Raw genomic sequence first — 11,231 nt, forward strand, 5'->3', positions numbered from 1 at the left:
GCTGACAGGAATGGTCTATGACAGTGCTCTGGGAGTTGAGGGAAGTCCCAGCAAGTCACATGGTTCCGGCCCCAGCGTGGCCCTGACCAGTGGCAGCCAGAGCAGAGTTCAGGAGAGTGAATCACCAGCAACTGGGGCAGTTTCCAGACTTCTCAACCTGTAAACACCAAAGAGTAAGTAAAAGGTCAGTGGAGAGCTCTATTATGAAAAACCACAGTCTGGCCCCTGACCCTGGGGTGATAGGTGATGGAGGCACCACAGCTGCTACTGTATGGCTGCCTGTGGAGCACCTCGCCTGTAGATAGTAGGGGGATCAAGCAACCATTCATAGAGTAATCCCTCTTGCTTTATCCTGCTTGCATCTGGGTTGCTGTCTTGGGCAGTGGTCCTGGGGTAAGAAACACCAGTGTTCCAGTGTGGTGTCTGTAGAGAGGGTGCCCTCCTCAGATCTCTGACAACGTTTGTGAAAATCCCATTGACTGGGGACAAAGCTCTTTCCATTATGGAAGCTGAGTTCTACCATGGCAAAGAGCTTGAAAGCCAAATAATTGGCTAGTAAGATAAGGAAACAGAGGAAGGGCTATTAGCCCATAGAATCTTTGGGGGGGGGGACAAAAAGTATCAAAGCATGTAGAAGGTGGAAGAAAAAGAAGTCAGAACTCCTGCATCAAAAGCTTCCAAGAAAAATATGAATTAGTTATAGGCCATGGAGGAACTCAAGAAGGATTTTGAAAATCAAGTAAGAGAAGTAGAGGAAAAATTGGAAGAGAAATGAAAATGATGCAAGAAAATCATGAAAAGTGAGTCAACAGCCTGCTAAAGGAGACCCAAAAACTACTGAAGAAAATTACACCTTAAACACAATTACAGACACAACGTCTGTGTGATGACCAACTTTGATAGACTGGACTCTTCTCAGCAATGCAGTGATATAAGTCAATCCCCAAAGACTCATGATGGAGAGAAATATGTGCATACAGAGAAAGAACTAGAAAGAACTGAGTTTATATCCAGGTGGAAGCAAAATACCTAATCTTTTTCCTTCTCTTGTTTGGTTTTATGTCCTCTTTACCATTATTCATTCCATCTGATACAATTCGTCTTTATAACCTGACTAATGTATAATGTGAAAATATTTATAGATCCTATACTTGGCTATATGCCTCCATGGGGGGGGAGAGGAGGGAGAGGGACAAAAATGTGAAATTCAAGGAATTGTAGAATTGAATCCTGTAAACTAAAAGGAAACAAACAAATTAATTTAAAAAAAGAAAATAACACCTTAAAAAATGGACTAACTCATATGGCAAAACAGGCCCCCAAAGCCAATGAAGAGAGGAAGGCTGAATTTGCCAGATGGAAAAGGAATTTCAAAACCTCACTGATGAGACTAATTCCTTTAAAATTAGATTGGAGGAAATGGAAGCTAATGACTTCATGAGAAATTAAGATACTATAAAATGGATCCAAACAAATGAAAAAATAGAAGGCAATGTGAAATATCTCATTGGGAAAACCATTGACCTGACAAATAGATCCAGGAGAGATAATTTAAAAATTATTGGACTACCTAAAAGCCATGATCAAAAAAGAGCCTAGAAATCATCCTTCAAGAAATTCTCAAGGAAATTTGCCCTGATATTCTAGAAACAGAGGGCAAAATAGAAATTGAAAGAATTCACTGATTACCTCTTGAAAAAGATCCCCAGAAAAAAACTCCTAGGAATATTATAGCCAAATTCCAGAGTTCCCAGATCAAGGAGAATATATTATAAGCACCCAGGAAGAAACAATTTGAATAATGTGCAAACGCAATCAGGATAACACAGGGTCAAGTAGCTTCTATATTAAGGGAATGAATGGCTTGGAATATGATATTCTGGAAGTTAAAAGAATTAGAATTAAAACCAAGATTTACCTACCCAGAAAAACTGATTATAATGTTTCAGGGAAAAAATATGGTCATTCAATGAAATAGAGGACTTTCAAGAATTCTTGATGAAACAACCAGAGCTGAACAGAAAATTTAGCATCCAAATACAAGAAGCAAGAGAAGCATGAGAAGGTAAACAGGGAAATGAAATCATAAGGAACTTATTAAAGTTGAAAGGTTTACATTCCTAAATGGAAAAAAACAATAATTGTAACTCATGAGAATTTTCTCAGTATGAAGATAGTTGAAGGAATATATATATATATATATACATTTACATGTTTATATAGGAGGGTATACGTGTGTACAAATACATATGTGAGTGTGTGTATATATGTGTATATGTATACATAGATAGAGGACACAGGATCAGTTGAACAGAAAGGGATGATATTAAAAAATAAAATTAAGAGTTGAGATAAGAATATAATGAGAGGAGGTACAGAGAGATGGAATAGGGTAAATTATCTCATAAAAAGAGGCAAGAGAAAATTGTTACAATGGAGAGGAAGAACAGGAAGGCAAAAGGGAATGGGTCAACCTTACTCTCATTGAATTTGGTTTACAGAGAAAATAACATACACACTAAATTGGGCATCTTACCCTACAGAAAAGTAGGGGTAAAGGGAATAAGAGTGGGGATGATAGAAGGGAGGGCAGAATGGGGGGTAATTAGGAGCACACACTTTTGAAAATGGACAGGGTCAAAGTAGAATATGTGGGGGCAGGATATGATGGAGGGAAATATAGTTAGTCTTTCACAATATATCTGCTATGGAAATGTTTTGCATAACTACACATGTACAACCTATATTGAATCACTTATCTTCCAAGTAGGGGTGAGTGATGAGGGAAGAAGAGAAAGAATCTGGAAATCAAAGTTTCAAAACAATTTTTTTTACATGCACCTGGGAAGTAAGATATAGAAACAGTGGGTATAGCAATCCATCTTGCCCTACTAGAAAGTCAGAAAGGGGATGGGGGAGGATGTAAGAGAGAGCAGATTGGGGGAAGGGGTATTCAGTAGGCTTGCTATTTTGGTGTGGGGAGGGGTAGCAGAAGGACAGGGAGAAAATTTGTAACTCACAACCTTGTGGAAATGAATGTTGAAAATTAAAAATAAATAATTTTTTTTTAAAGAATGCAAAAAGGTGGGTCAAAGAATAAATCACAGAAACAATCCATAATTTCATTAAAGAAAATGACAACAATGAGACAACATAGCAAAATGTATTCAATGCAGCCAAAGTGGTAATTCAGTGAAAATTTGTATCCCTAAGTGCTTACAACAATCAAATAGAGAAAAGGTAGATCTATAATTAGGCATGCAACTAAAAAAAAATTGGAAAAGAAAAAATAAAAAAATCCCCAACTAGACACTAAATTGGAAATTCTGAAAGTAAAAGGAGAGATTAATATATCTTCAAGTAAGATAACTATTGAACTGATAAACAAAATTAGGGGGTGGCCAGGTAGCACAGCGAGTAAGAGCACCGGCCCCAGTGTCGGGATGACCTGGGGATAGAATCCGGGCTCAGATACTTAGCACCACACCCAGAAATAACTGGCCATGTAACCTTGAGCAAGTTACTTAACCACTTAACCTGCTTTAAAAAAATAGAAGTTGTTTTTTGAGGGGAAAATAAATAAGTCATTGGTTAATTTGATTAATAAAAGGAAAGAAGAAAATCAGATTACTAGTATCATAAATGAAAGGGGGGTGAATTAACCACCAATGAAGAGGAAATTAAGAAATTGTTAGGAGCTCTTTTGTTCAATCATATGCCAATACCTTTGACAATGTAAATTAAATGAACAAATACAAATATGTAAATTACTCAGTTTCACAGAAGAAAAATAAAATGCTTAAATAATCCTGTCTTAAGAAAAAAAAATGAATAAAAATTGAAAATATCCCCAGGACCAGATGAATTCATGAGAGAATTCTACTAACCTTTTAAGCAACAATTACTCCCAGTATTATATAAACCATTTAGAAAAATAGATGAAGTCCTACCAAATTCCTTTTATGACATAAACATGGTACTGATATCCAAATCAGGAAGAGCCAAAACAAAGAAAATTATAGGTAGATTTCCCTAATGAATATTGAGGCAAATGTTTTAAATAAAATACTAGCAAAGGGATTACAACAATATATCAAAAGAACCAGATAGTATGACTAGATAGGATTTATACCAGGAATGCAGCTGGTTCAGTATTAGGAAAACTGTAAGCACAATTGACTGTATCAATAACAAAAACAACAAAAACCATATAATTATCTCAATAGGTATAAAAAAAAACCTTTGACAAAATTCAGCACCTATTCCTATAAAAAATGCTAGGGAGCATAGGAATAATTGGAATTTATCTTAACATAATAAGTACTATTTATTTAAAACCACCAGCAAGCATTATCTGTTATGTGGATAAGTTAGAAGCCTTCCAAATACAATCAAGGGTGAAGCAAGGATGCCCATTATCACCTCTATTATTTCATATTGTACTAGGAATATTAGCTATAGCAATAAGAAAAGAAAAAAGAAATGAAAGGAATTAGAATAGACAATGAAGAAAGAAAGAAAACTACCACTCTTTGCTGATGAAATGATGCTATACTTAGAAAAAGAGAATCAACTAAAAAACTACTTGAAATTATTAACAATTTTAATCAAGTTGCAGAATTCAAAATAAACTAACATAAATCATCAGTATTTCTACATATTACCAACAAAGTCCAGTAGTGATATAGAAAGAGAAATTCCAATTTAAAATAACTGTAGATCATATAAAATACTTGGAAGTCTATGTGCCAAGACAAACCCAGGAGCCATATGAACACAATTATAAAACACTTCATGCAAATAAAGTCAGATCTAAACAACTGGGAAAATATGGATTGCTCATGGGTAGGGCAAGCCAATGCAATAAAATTACAATTCTGCCTAAATTAATTTATTTATTCAGTGCCATACCCATCAAATTATCAAAAATTATTTTATAGAGCCAGAAAAAATCAAAACAAAATTCATCTGGAAGAACAAAAGCTCAAGGATATCAAGGAAATTGATTTAAAAAAAATGTGAAAGAACATGGTCTAGCTCTACCAGATCTCAAACTATATTATAATGTGGTAATTATAAAAACAATTAGTACTGTATAAGTAATAGAATGGTGTATCAGTGAAATAGTTTAGGTACAAATTACATTGTATTAAATGACCATAGCAATCTAGTGTATGATAAAACTAATTAGATCCAAGCTTTTGGGACAAAAACTCATTATTTGACAAAAACTGCTGGGGAAACTGGAAAAGAGTCTAACAGAAACTAGGTAAAGCCCAACATCTCACACTGTATAACAAGGTAAGTTCAAAATGGGTACATGATTTACACATAAAGGGTGGTACCATAAGCAAAATAAGAAAGCATTGAATAGTTTCTCTGTCAAATTTATGGATGAGGGAAGAATTTAGGACCAAAGAAGATATAGAGAGAATTACAAGATGTAAAATAAATAATTTTATTATATAAAATTAAAAAGGTTTTGCACAAACAAAACCAATAAAACAAAATTATAAAGAAAGAAAGAAGTTGGGAAAAATTTTTGCAACAAATGTCTCTGATTAAGATCTCATGTTTCAAATATATGGAGACCTGAGTCAATTCATAAAAATACAAGTTATTTCCCAGCTGAAAAATGGCAAGGAGTATGAACAAGCAGTTTTCAGTCAAAGAAATCAAAGCTATCTCTAGTCATATGAAAAAAAAGCTTTAAATCACTTTTGATTAGAGAAATTCAAATTAAAACACCTCTGAGAAACTGTCTCATATCTATATGAAAGGGTAATATGACAAAAAAGGAAAATGTTGGATTTGGAGGGGATGAGGGGAAACTGGGGCATTGATGCATTGTTAGTGGAGTTTTGAACTGATCCAACCATTCTAGAGAACAATTTATGCTCAAAGAGCTTTAAAAGTATGCATACTCTTTGATCCAGCAATACAACTACTAGGTTTATATCCCAAAGATATCCAAAAAAAGGGAAAAGGATCTATTTGTACAAAAATATTTATAGCAGCTCTTTTTGTGTTGGCTAAGAATTGGAAATCAAAGGGATTTCCATCAATTGGGGAATGACTAAACATGTTGTGGTATATGATTGTGATGGAATAGTATTGTGCTATAAAAAAAGACAAGCAGAATGATTTCAGGAAAACCTGGGGAGACTTACATGAACTGATGCATAATGAATTGAACAGAACTAGGAGAATGTTCTATATGGCAATAGTAATATTGTTCAGTGAAGAACTTTGAATGACTTAGTTATTCTCAGCAATACAAGGATCCAAGACAATCCCAAAAGACTAATGATAAAGCATACTATCCACCTCCAGAGAAAGAACTGATTCTGATTGAAAATAGACTGAAGCATGCCATTTTTCACTTTCATTTTTTCCTTTTATTAGAGTCTCCTTGTGCAAAATTACTAATATGAAAAGGTTTTATGTAGTTGCACATACATAAGCTATATCTGATCACTTGCCCTCTCAGGGAAAGGGAAGGAGAGGGGGAAGGACATCAAACCTTTAAATAAAAAGGTTAAAAATTGAAAAAAAAATGACTTAGTGATTATCTTTTCCAGTCCTTTGATTTTTCAGTTAAAGAAAATAAATCTCAGATTGATGGTTCCATCCTCCCCCTCACTTAATGCCTTCTTAGTACATCTCCCTATAGAAAGAAACTCATTTTTTGATTTTCATTTCATCATCATTCATAACTTGATCTAATTAAAATTCATGGACAAGGAGATCTATTAGCATCTTAGGTCCTGTGTGTATGGTTAGTTCCACTATGGAGGGTAAGATCCTGTCCCTTGATGACAATTTTCATTACATGAAAATATGCATTTAATGATAGCCCTGCTGGCAACTGGAGACTATGATTCACTCACATATGTGAAATCCAAGCACATTTTTCTCTTGGTGGAAGGCAAGAAACCAAGGAGACTTGTATAGAAAAAATGGTTACAGGGTACAATAGGAATATAATCTATTCCAATGACTACACAGCCTCATTGGTGTAGACACCTTGTCTTAGGTTTCTACCACAACCTATTGATGACTTTTCATCTTGAGGGTAGACAGCGTATAGTATACAGTGTGAGATGCTGGTCTATACTTGGTTTCTGCTATACTGTTTTTCAGTTTTCCCAAAAGTTTTTGTTAAGTAATGAGCTTTTGTTCCAAAAACTTGGATCTTTGGATTTACCATATATTAGATTACTATGGTCATTTGCTATAATGTAACTCTTAAGGTAGTTTGGTCTGGGTTTTTGGAAAATTTTAGATGAAGGGTGCTCTCAATATGTTGTGGGTTTTGCTTTGCTTTTCTTGTCATTTCATGGACAATAAGCAATGCAATTCTTGGACTGTATATCACTCACTTACACTACATGACTAATATACATCCTTTTTTATCCTTCAGAGAATCATAGCATCTCAGAATTCATATAGTCCAACCTGTACAAGCATGGACATTCAACCTACAGTATCTTTGAAAAGTGATCATCTTGAGGCTTCCATTGATTCAGAACCTGTCATCTTGGGGCCATCGTTCGAAAGTTCTCACTGCTAGGAAGATTTACCTTATATTGCACTTAAATCTGTCTTGTTGCCCGCACCGATTGCTCCAATAGCCCTGTGAGGCTAAGCAGAAGTCTAAATACTATTCTACATCAAAATCCTTTGAGAAGCTATCATGTCATAAGTCTTCTAATCTACAAGTTCAACCTTCCCAGTTCCCCCAATTGTTGCCAATAGGGTCCTTATATATCATATACAGTGTTACTCCCTCCTCCTTATTCCTTTTCTACTTCCTCCTACTAATTCCCTTCTCTTCTTCTCCTCTCCTCCTCTTCCTCCTCCTCATCCTCCTCGTTCTCCTCATCCTCCTAATCCTTCTTCTTCTCCTTCTTCTTCTTCTTCTCTTCCTTCTCTTCCTCCTCTTCTTCCTCATTCTAATAATAATCATAATACCAATAACATAGCTAACAAGTATATAATTTTTTAAGGTTTGAAAAGGTTTTTTTTACATGTATTATCTCATTTGATCCTCATGACAACTCTCTGAGGTAAGTTCTATTATAATCCCCATTTTACAGATAATGAAAAAGATCCAGAGAAGTGAATGACTTGTTCTAAACCATACACCTTGTACAAATCAGGGCTAGGATTTTAACCCAAATCCTCTGACTGCAAGTCCACTATACATGTTGTGTCTCTTATGTGTGTCACTGGTCCTTTTCAGTCTTCTTTGCTGTGTTATCGTCTTTCATTCTCTCCATTGCTGTGAATTTCCCCTCCAAGTCTGTGTCTTGGATCCCTTTCTCCCCTGTTTCTACATTCCTTCCCTTATGTTCCCAGAGGTTCAATTATCAATGTATATAGATGACTCTCCAATCTACATATTCAGACCCAATTACTATCGCCAATTCTAGTCTTTCATTTTTAGCTGTCTTCTGGGCATCTTTACCTGGGATGACATGTTAGCATATCAAACTCAACCCATCCAAACATAATTCAAAACCCAAACTGTCCCCCAAACTCCCTAAATCTGTTGAAGGATCCACTACCTTCTTAATCAACCCAGGTTTATACTTCTAAATGGTTTCTAGTTTCTTTTCTCTCACATTCCCTATATGATCACTTTCTATGTTCTATTGATTTTATCTCCCCAATATCTTTCACCTTTCTTGCCTTCTCTCTACTCAAGTGGCTTCCAGTCCAATTTGCACTCTCATTACTTCTTCCCTAAACAGCTTCTTAACTGACAATATCTTAACTAAGTTTTTGCTGACAATATCTTATTTAATCAATCTTTCAAATATCTGCCAAAAGACAGCATAAGTCTGACCATCTCACTCTCCTACTCAAAAAAGTTCTGGGGCTCCTCAGTACCTCTAGAATAAAATTTCTCAGCCTGGCATAAGGACCCTCCACAATTTACTGCCATCCTGGCTTCCTTACCCATCAAATATGCTTTGTTTTACATACACACATACATACATACATACATACTTCCCTTCAAACAGATGAACAGGACTACTATTCCAGTGAGACTGAGGTGAAGCCAGTGCTGGCCTCTGGTACACCAGTACCATATCTTTTTGCTATTTGGCTGGTACAGAATATAGCTCAATACAGGTGGTAAATTCAATTTAAGGCTAAATACTATTGAGAGGAAGTGAGGTATAATGAATAGGGAGCTCTCCTAAAAGTCAAGATGGACCTGGGTTCAAGTCCCAGTATAACACTTACTGGTTGTGTTACCTTGGTCATAGACACTTAACATCTCAATACTCTAAGCAGCAAAGACTACCATTTGAGAAAAGGGTGTTGACCCACATTGGAAGAGGTATTTGACCTATCTGGGTATTTGTTAAACCAATGAAACCACAGGTCTACTCTGCTGCCTTTGAGGATTTTCTTTTTTGGGGAGAGTGGATGTTGGGGGTAGGGTTGTGTCTCTATCTCACCCAGGATTGGTGCCCAATTCTCAGGCCCAATTCTAATATTGATCAGCATGGATGAATTAACCTCCTATTTTTCCTTATCTGAGGATTTAGCTCCAGTGGGGCTCAGAACTCCCAAATTCATTCAATCCACCATAATTAACTTCCCCAGCAGCAGAGTCTACAGACAATCAACCCTCTGTTTTCACATGCTTTCCCCAAATTTGCAATGTTCTCCCCTTTCTACTCCTTCTCTTGGAAATTATCCTATTTTAAGGATCAGCACAGTTGCTGCCTGCCTATGAAAACTTCTGTGATTCCACCCCCTATCCACACTCCCTGCAGTTGGCAGTGCTTACTTTATCCTCAAACACACATATTTATTTCTCTGGGAATATGCTGTATTCAGTGATGAGGTCCTTTGTATCCCCATGGTACCTTGTATAGCACATGCTCATGGAAGTGAATCATTGAACAGTCTCTAGTCTTCTTACCACCTTGGTTACCTTTCTCTGAAACCATCCCAGTTTGTAAACAATGGACCTAAAGTCCTATGGCATCCAGAATTGAGCACAGTTTTCCAGATGTTTTATGAACTGGACAGAGTATAGCAGAACAGACATAGCCTTAGCCAGAGAGATTTTCTTTTGTTTACTTCCGTAATTCACTATGACACATCAAAATTGGAAAAAAAAGAAAAAGAATAAGCATTGATATAGAGTGCCAGAATCTATGCTAAGAACTTTACACATGTTATCTCATTTAATCCTCTCAACAACCCTGGTAGCTAAGTTCTCTTCCATTATTATCTCTATTTTACAGTTTAGGAAAGTGAGGCAAACAGAGATAAATTGACTTGTTCAGGGTCACACAGCTGGTAAATGTCTGAGGCTGGACTCAGTTCTTTTTAACTCCAGGCTCCATTCTATCTACTGTACCAGCTAACTTGCTCAAAGATTTTCTTTTCACATTTACTTTCTCTTCATTTTCACATTCACACTCACTCCCCTTTGTTTAACAGTTCAGTTATTTATTTTTTGAACTTGTGGATAACTTCATATTTCTTCTATGGTATTTCAGCTTGGGATTAGAAGGCTCAGCTAGAAGGAAGCACTGAGGCCAACTAGCCCAACCCTGTCATTTTACAGATCAGGAAAATGAGACCAGAAAAGTTAAATGCTACCTCATTAGGAAGCAACAGAAGCAGTGTTTGGATCCCAGGTTTCTGAATCCACTTAGCCCATGCTGACATCGTTTTGGACTCTGCCTTTGCTAACCAATATGTGAAATAGTTCTTCAGTTTTCTGTCATCTCCAAGCTTAATAATTTGCCTTTGTTGCTTATTTTCTCTACATAGGTGCAGCGTTGCCTTTGTACTTTAGGTCTGTGCTCATTCTCCCCAGAGACTATGTGTATTTGTGCCCCCAAACTTTTGGAGGGAAATGGTTTTGGTTCTCATTATAGACTCTGAATAAAAAATTTTAATGAAAATAAATCTGGCTGATTATTAATGGGAAGCACCCTAGTAGGGGGTCATGAGAAACAGTAATGGAAATACTACACCATAATCTAAAATTGTTTTGCCTTTGTAATTAATGTTTTTTTTTAATTAATGACTCCATTCTATTTGCATTTTCAATATCTATGTAAGCAAAATCTCAGAGTCAGAAGGTATCTTAGAGGTTTTCTTTTCCATTCTATATGCGCTATCATACACACATACACACTTACAATGATACATGCATGCAAACCTATGTGATCTCATGTGTATTATGTGCATAC

This window comes from Petaurus breviceps, unplaced genomic scaffold, assembly GCF_028583685.1.
Source record: "Petaurus breviceps papuanus isolate PSGF00001 unplaced genomic scaffold, PetGlider_PUasm1.0 101, whole genome shotgun sequence".
NCBI lineage: Eukaryota > Metazoa > Chordata > Mammalia > Diprotodontia > Petauridae > Petaurus > Petaurus breviceps.